The 7,660-nt window shown below is 41.3% G+C and overlaps 1 protein-coding gene across 2 annotated transcripts in view; it reads left to right on the top strand.

Moving 5' to 3' along the window:
• The window catches only part of CASR (calcium sensing receptor), a 101,155-nt gene that overhangs the window by 654 nt on the left and 92,841 nt on the right, over positions 1–7,660 (top strand). The window lies entirely within an intron of this gene.

The raw sequence follows: 7,660 nt of genomic DNA, 5'->3' as shown, positions 1-7,660 counted from the left end.
CTGGGGGCTGCGGGCTCGGGGGGCCAAACGAAGGGCGCAGGCCCGAGCAGCTCAGCCCTGGAAACACTGGGTGCCGGCCACGGGGCAAGTCAAGTTGCAGGACCAAAAGCTTCCCGGCTGGACCCAGCGGCTCATTTACCCCCAAAGGGGCGGTGGGACGGACGCCTTCGCGGATGAACCGGAGTGTGCGCCAAGACTCGGGCTGTGGATGGTGTCTTGTGCCTGTGCCTTGTTTCTTCTGTCTGTATGTAGCATTGTCGCAAAGAACACCTTTTCCGTGTGTGTTAAGGGGACAGACAGTTTTCTAGGCTGTTTGGAACGGAGGGCCACGGCATCTGCACCCATCCTGCTGGGCCATAAGCCCTCTTGGAGGATCTTGGCCCAACCCTCCAGCTACCTTAGGGACCTTGCCTGGGTGGCACCAAATTAAGGTCTCAGCCTCTGGGCCTGATCACCAGCTTCCATATTCCTCAGGGAGTGAAAAAAATATATATCTATATATATATATCTATATATATCTATAGATGATAGATAGATAGATATAGAGAGAGATGGAGTCTTTTATTATTTTTAAAATTATTTTTAAATTATAGTTTCAATAGATAACACATGCACATGGTTTTTAAAAAATCAAATGCAAGTTTAACTTCTAGAATAACGCCTATACTAGCATTTGTGTTTATTTTCAATTCCCTTGTTTTTTCACCCATATTCTTTCCTACTCTTTTTGTTCTGTCTCTTTTTGATTCTGTATCCCACCTCCTGCCTGATGAAAGTGCCCGAAGATAATGACGTCACCCCACTGTCTGCAAACCTTAAGCCCACTAGCACTTCCCCTGCTTTCTTCAAAGTCTTTCACTGCAGTTGCCCTTGGGGTAGGGAGCCCACTACCCTTAACTCTCCAGCAATTTGAAGAAAGCAGCATTGGGGAATTGTCCGTGAGAAGTTCTGTATTACCTGTTCTTTCCCTTAAACTGGACTTTCCAAGTGCAATTTCAGTGGAGGCTGGTAGTGAGGGGAATCAAGGAAGGATACTTCCTAAAGTGCCTCAGATTTCCAGGAACCAATACCTCGCTGGTTCTGATTCCTGAAAGTGGAACTCTGCCAGTTACATCTTTCCATTGCCCTCCTCTTTCCCCCCAGGACCAGCAGAGTTGCATGGGATTTTTCCTCTGTAAGAACTCAGAGGGTGGAGGTTTTATATTTGTGAAGAGGGAGGGTAGGTGGGCTGTAGAGGAAGCAAGTGCAGGCCAAGACCCCTGAGTGGAGAGGAATCCTGGGCTCAGGGCCCTGTCACTCAGGAACAGCCTCCAGATGATTTTGTAAGAGACCATATATGTGGCTTACTTCTTGCCAACCATCAGCACAATCAACTTTTTTCCAAGGCTTTTTCTATGCAGGGCAAAACAGGTTGAGAAGTAGAAAAAAAAGTAGCAAATAAGCCCATTTTTATCTTTATGATAAAACAGAAGTTGTTCAAATTCCTTTTACTGAATTATAAGGTATTTTAGGAGTTGTGTAGAGTGTCTAAACCTAGTAGCTACTCCAGTCACTACATTTTCCTTTATTTTTTCATGTTGCATGACCCTGACCTAGATCCCAAACATATAGAAACATACAGGTTGGTTAGATGCTGCCACTTCTAAGAAGCCCTGTGGATTGGGGGGTTGGGAGGGAGAAGATTACAAAATAAGGACTTATCCTTTTGCATGTAGGGAAATAATGGAAAGGAATGGATTAAGTATCAGCTTGAGTTTGGTAAGAAATTGAGTGTAAGAAAACAGGGAAATGAGTAAGAGGTGAAGGAATCACTCACCATTCATTCATTCAAAATGTTTACAGTGCGCCTGGCAATGTGCCAGTTACTGGGGGAGAAAGAGTAAGGGTGAATGGAACCAGGCAGAATCCCTGATTTCCTGAAGCTTACAGATGCTTTGGGGGAGGCAACTGCTAGTAAAATAACTATTGAAAATGTAATTGCAAACTAAGCTCTCTGAAGGAAAGAAGAGTGTGTACATGGACTGCTCTGCATGACCAAGGAAGGCTTTCTCAAGGAGGTTTCCCTTGAGCTGATATTCAAGGGGAAGTGGGAAGGGTGGGGATAAATACCTGGTTTTGAGATAGGATCATAAAGTATCAGCTAGGAATTGCATTTAGCTGCTTGGAATCAAGAAGTCTGTCTTCCATGTGGTGTTTGCCATACAGTGTGTGCACGCACGTAGAGTTGGCATTTCTGGAATTTGGGGAAAGGATGCTTTGTTATCATCGCATCATTTGTCCTGTCTTGAGTTGGTCATGGTGTTCCATGCTGTCATTCTTGCTTTTAAATTAAATGTTTAAATTAATTTTATTCTTACAGTGACAGTTTATTGTTATCACTGAGTACTTTCCCAGGTGAAAACAGGTGTGGCAGGTAGACTGCAATATCTTCTCCCCAGCCCTGAAACTGCTACTACCCTTTCAGAGTTTCATATATAGTCCTTAAGTAAAGGGGGGAAAACTAATTGCATTGATACTGTAAGTAAAAGTAATCTAAAGCTCACAATGGGGTTCTCTGACAAGCAACATATTTTATGTGCAAATAAATATTTTCATTTTTTCCAACACTACTTACAGCAAATTTTCTAATGTCCAGCACTGTGTTAGATACTATGGATAAAATGAATTATTAAGACATGGTCCCAGCATTTAAGGAGTTCATAGAAGTCTAACAGGTGGGACTCATACTCATCCATGTACGGCTAGGAAAGAACTGTGGTTGCTATAATAAAGTTACAGTGATGCACCGGGGAGGGAGTGGTCAGTTCTACCAAGGAAAGGAGGGGCTCAGAAAAGTTTCATGGAAGAGTTAACATTTGAGTTGAATCTTGAAAGATGAGATATTCCACAATCTAGACAAAGGAAAAAGGGTATTATAGAAGAGGGTTTAGTATGCAAAAACAAACAAACAAACAAAACCCACCGAGGCCTAAGGTCCAGGACATTCATGTGGCTCAAAGAACTGAAGCATAAGGAACAAAGAGGAGCTATTAAGAGATAAGACTGGAGTGGTGGGCAGGGCAGGTCACAGAGAATCTGCACACCATCATATGGATAGCCTGCTGATGAAAGTATGCACTACAGGGTCATATGGACCCAGATTTGAGTCATAGCTTGGCCACTTTCTAGCTGTGGAATGTTGGTTAAGTAACTTGGCCTCAGTATATAATGGTAATGAAGGTTGTACCACCCTCATTGAGTTGCTGCAAGAATTGAGAGAAGTCATTTAGTAACTGGCACAGATTATAAACCCAGTTATTATTGGCTATTGTTTTCATTATTCATCCTAGACAAAGGGAATCACTGGAGAGTTTTAAGTAAAGGAGTGATTGAGTGAGCATTTTGTTTAAAGCACAATCATTCTGGCTGCCTGTGGATTCCGGGTTAAAGGGGAGTCAGTTTGGGGCAGAGAAACCACTTGAAGAGATTATAATCATTCAGATGACAGTGAAGATGGCATGAATGCTGGTGGCTGGGGTAGTAGCCCTGGAGAAAAGGAGACAAATGCTTGAGATGTCTGTGGGGTAGGCTCCACAGAACTCAGTTACTCATTAGGTGTGGGGAACGGGATTCTGATCTGTCATCCTTTGGTTCTGTCAATCCAAGTGACCTCAGGGTAAACAAAAAGAAGCCGGCGCCAAGCAGGACTAGGGATCCGGTATCTAGCAAGTGCTTATGTGAAGAGAACTTAATGATTGGTACCCAAAAAGCTGTCTTCTAATTCAGAAGGTCCCTTGACAACTAGTGTGTCATAGAGTAAAAGGATCAGAAAGACTTAGTTGATCCAGAACAAATAAAATTCTTTGTTTCTCTCTCTCATCTCTGGGAGGCTTTTAGTTCAAGGTAAATGAACATTAGACTTTATCCATTTGCCATTGTCATAACGTGGCTCATATAACCCTCACTCATGCCTGGCAGTTTTGATTCAACTCTTGCCTGACAATAACCTGATTGAAATTTTCTCCTCTTTTCTCATGTCCTGCAATCCCATAAGCACTGGCTGAAGTGCCTTGATTAATGCCAGTGAGAATTAGAGGATTTTGGTGGACCCTACTGTATAATGCAGGGTGATATTGGTTACCATTGCATCCATTCATAAAAGAGAAAATAAACCAGACCTGTGTGATAGTGTTTGCTGAAAAGTTTCCGGGAGCTTTATGCCTATTTCCCCCAAATGTGGATCCTGGGAAAAGCTGATTGATTGTAGTAGCTTGAACAACTGTATCATTACTCAAAGGCACAGAAATGAAAAGACATTATAATTAGGCAGGGCCAATGAGTGAGGTGGCAAAATGTGAAGTGAGGAAAACAAATCTAGACTTTGGATACAAGTGGACTTTCCATGTCTGTGACCTTGGGCAACATATTTAACCTCTCCGAGCCTCGGTTTATACTGGTGGACATTCTTTTGATATCTGTAAAACTGCGGTAATATCTCCTGCAAGGGCTGGTTGTGAGCTGTATATGGAGGTGCCCAGTATAGGGCGGCTGCTTAACTGACCTGTATCCTTTGACTCGACTGCCTCTGAGGTCTCTCCTTACATTGAAAAAGCAGGAAGAATGAAGATTTCTCGGGGTGATTAATCTGAATTAATTTGCTTTTATGTGTTTCTTATCTATGATTGATTTTTGCCCCCTGGTAACAGAGCAAATACCTATTTTCCTCCACCCTCAGGGAATGCTTGTCAGTGATGATGGGGCAAAGGTAAAATGATTCCTGCAGGGAGGAAGCTAATTTTAGCTACTCTTCTTTCAACACACACACACACAAGCAAAATTACTAACACATAGAAAATGGAGTGATTTGACTTCTTTCTCGGTGGAGTTCCTAACAAGCATTTTTCTTGTTTACTTGTTGTTTTTCATGGAGAAAGAAAGAAGCAGGCTCAAAGAGATTGTAATGGTCCCCCCATGCCCCGACCCCCTAATAATTGTGAGCTGTTTGTTCTTAAGGAAAAAAGTTTTGTTTTTCTCCTCTTAATAGGAGTTGATGATTGAAAGAAGTCTCGTACCCTCCATATATTTTTTCTAAATATTCTGCACTTTGGTCAAGCCTTCAGCTTAGTTCAACAAGCATCAGTTGAGTTCCAACTGCATGCTATGGGGGTGCATTGGCACTGCAGACACAGAGATGCCAGCTGTGGTACCCAGTTTGGTAGCCCTTGTAGAAGAGGCTGAGTACGGAGAGGAGGTGGGTGCCAGCTGATTTAAGGGAGCCAGTGAGAAGGGACCCCTCAGGCCACGGTTCTCTCCTACAGTTTCAGAGCCCTGCCCATCAGATCATGAACTCCTTTAGGTCAGGATCCAGGTCTGCTCATATCTATGCTCCATGTCCTTGCATATGGGAGTTCTTTTGTGCTAAGTGTTTGTTGATTGAGAGATCAGGAGAAAAAGGCAGTGAGGAGGCCAAGTGGCCTTCTATTTCTGCACTCTTAAAAATGAAAATATTCCAAATAAAGGTTTGCTCTATGCAATTAGCCAATTTTCACCCTTATCTTTTGAGAGGCAGTACAGTATAGTGGTTAAAAGTCTGGGCTCTGGAATTAGAGCCTGGCCCTGTATCCCAGCTCCACAACTTACTAGGTGTGTGACCTTGGGCAAGTCATTTAACCTCTGTGTGCCCCAGTTACTTTATTACCTACTTTATTGGTTGTTAAAAGGCTTAAATGAGCTAATACACATTGTTCACACTCATCAAGCACAGATACTATGTTCTATTCAACACTGAATCCAGCATGGTGCTTGGTATACTGGAGAAGCTGAGTGAATGAACAAATCTCAATATGTAGGCATTTGACTGACAAGGCACTTTCCTACCATTAACTCACTTGATCCTCAGAACATCTCAGGAGATAAATAAAGGAGATGGACAGGATAAGTACCATCATCTCCATTATACAAATGAGGAAGTAGGGCACTGCAAGATGGAGTGACTTGACAAAGACCATCTATGTAAATGACTCATGCTTTTTTAAATTATTGGCTTAGAGAGCAGAATGGGGGAGAGAGAGAGAGAGGAGAGAAACATCCATTTGTTGTCCCGTTTATTTATTCATTCATTAGTTGCTTCTTGTATGTGCCCTAATCAAAGATCAAATCTGAAACCTTGGCATATCAGGATGATGCTCTAATCACTGGGGCCAGGGCCTGATTCATGCTCCTAGCTCCATTTGTTCGTAGCCCTATGATCTTCCCACTGTCTGGCTCTGGCTGCCCCTCAATCTTATGCAGGTTTCATGGAACTCAAAGGTTATCCCCCAGCAAATATGAGCACACATAGTTTTTTTAGCTTTCTGAAGAAATGAACTTCTTACTGTAAATACACATAGTCAAATTGTAACTTCAAGTTAAAAGTTGAAGTTTGGAAAGTTTCTATTTTAGGGGATGGGGAGAAAAGCAGAGGATATTTTATGGGAATGAGGAAGTTCTTTCTATGTGTGAAAGTAGCAGAGAATCATGAAGGAAAATATGGACAGATTTTGCTACATAAATATTTAAGATACTTATGTATAAAAAGTCACAATTAAGTTACAGGAAAATAAACTTTAAAAAGTTGAATTAGCCCTGGCTGGTGTTTCACAATGGTTAGAGCCTTAGCCCAAGGACTGAAGGGTCTTGGGTTTGATTCCCAGTCAAGGGCACATACCTAGATTTTGGGTTCGCTTCCCGATCCTGGTTGGGGTGTGTGCGGGAGGCAACCAGTCGATGCGTCTCTCTCACATGTATGTTTCTCTCTCTTTCCCCCTTCCATCCTCCCTTTCACTCTCTCTGAAAAAAGCAATGGAAAAAATATCCTCTGGTGAGGAATGAAAAAAAAATTACATCAAATATGTCAAAAGGTTAAACATTTCAGTATCTAAAGAGCTCATAGAATTTAATACAAAAAAAACAGTAAGACCTTCTTTTCAAAAATATGGGCAAAGGATTAACAGTTTTCAAGTGAGGAAAAGCACATGGTTGATGAACATATAAAATATTTTAACTTTACTTGAATAAAGGTTTTTTAAAATGATATACCAATTTGCTTATCAAGACTATTACAGCTTTAAAGATGCTGGTGGAGTGAGATAAAATGGTTACCCTTATAACAAATTATCCTGAAAATAATCACTTTAAAATTGTTGATAGAAAAGAAACAAGATATCTAAATTATAAACAAAAACATGCTCGATACTACTGTATGTCCATAATAACTAAAGTGCTGAAGAACTATAACACAAACCTAAAAACCTTATGCCTAAAAATGTTCTTCATAGTATTTATTTAGGAATGTGAAACACTAGAAACAACCCATGTCCAATAATAAGGGAGTGTTTAAATAAATTATGATTGGGATGAGGAAGCATAGACTATCAGCTAAAAGCATCAAGTCTCACCACCTGGATTTAAATTCTGAATTGACTGCATATTAGCCCTACAATAACCTCTTCATGCCTCACTTTCTTTTTTAAAAAAATTTAAATTCTTTATTATTTATGGTATTACCTATGTCTCCTTTTTCTCTCATTGACCTCTCCCCAGGTGCTCCCACCCCCCAGCACATGCCATCACCCCCCTACTGTCTGTGTCCATGGGTTATGCTTATATACATGCATACAACTCCTTTAGTAATACAGCTTGA

Source organism: Myotis davidii, unplaced genomic scaffold, assembly GCF_000327345.1.
Source record: "Myotis davidii unplaced genomic scaffold, ASM32734v1 scaffold292, whole genome shotgun sequence".
In the NCBI taxonomy this organism is placed as follows: domain Eukaryota; kingdom Metazoa; phylum Chordata; class Mammalia; order Chiroptera; family Vespertilionidae; genus Myotis; species Myotis davidii.
Note: the sequence above shows the minus strand (reverse complement) of the source record. Positions and strands in the feature narration are given on the sequence as shown.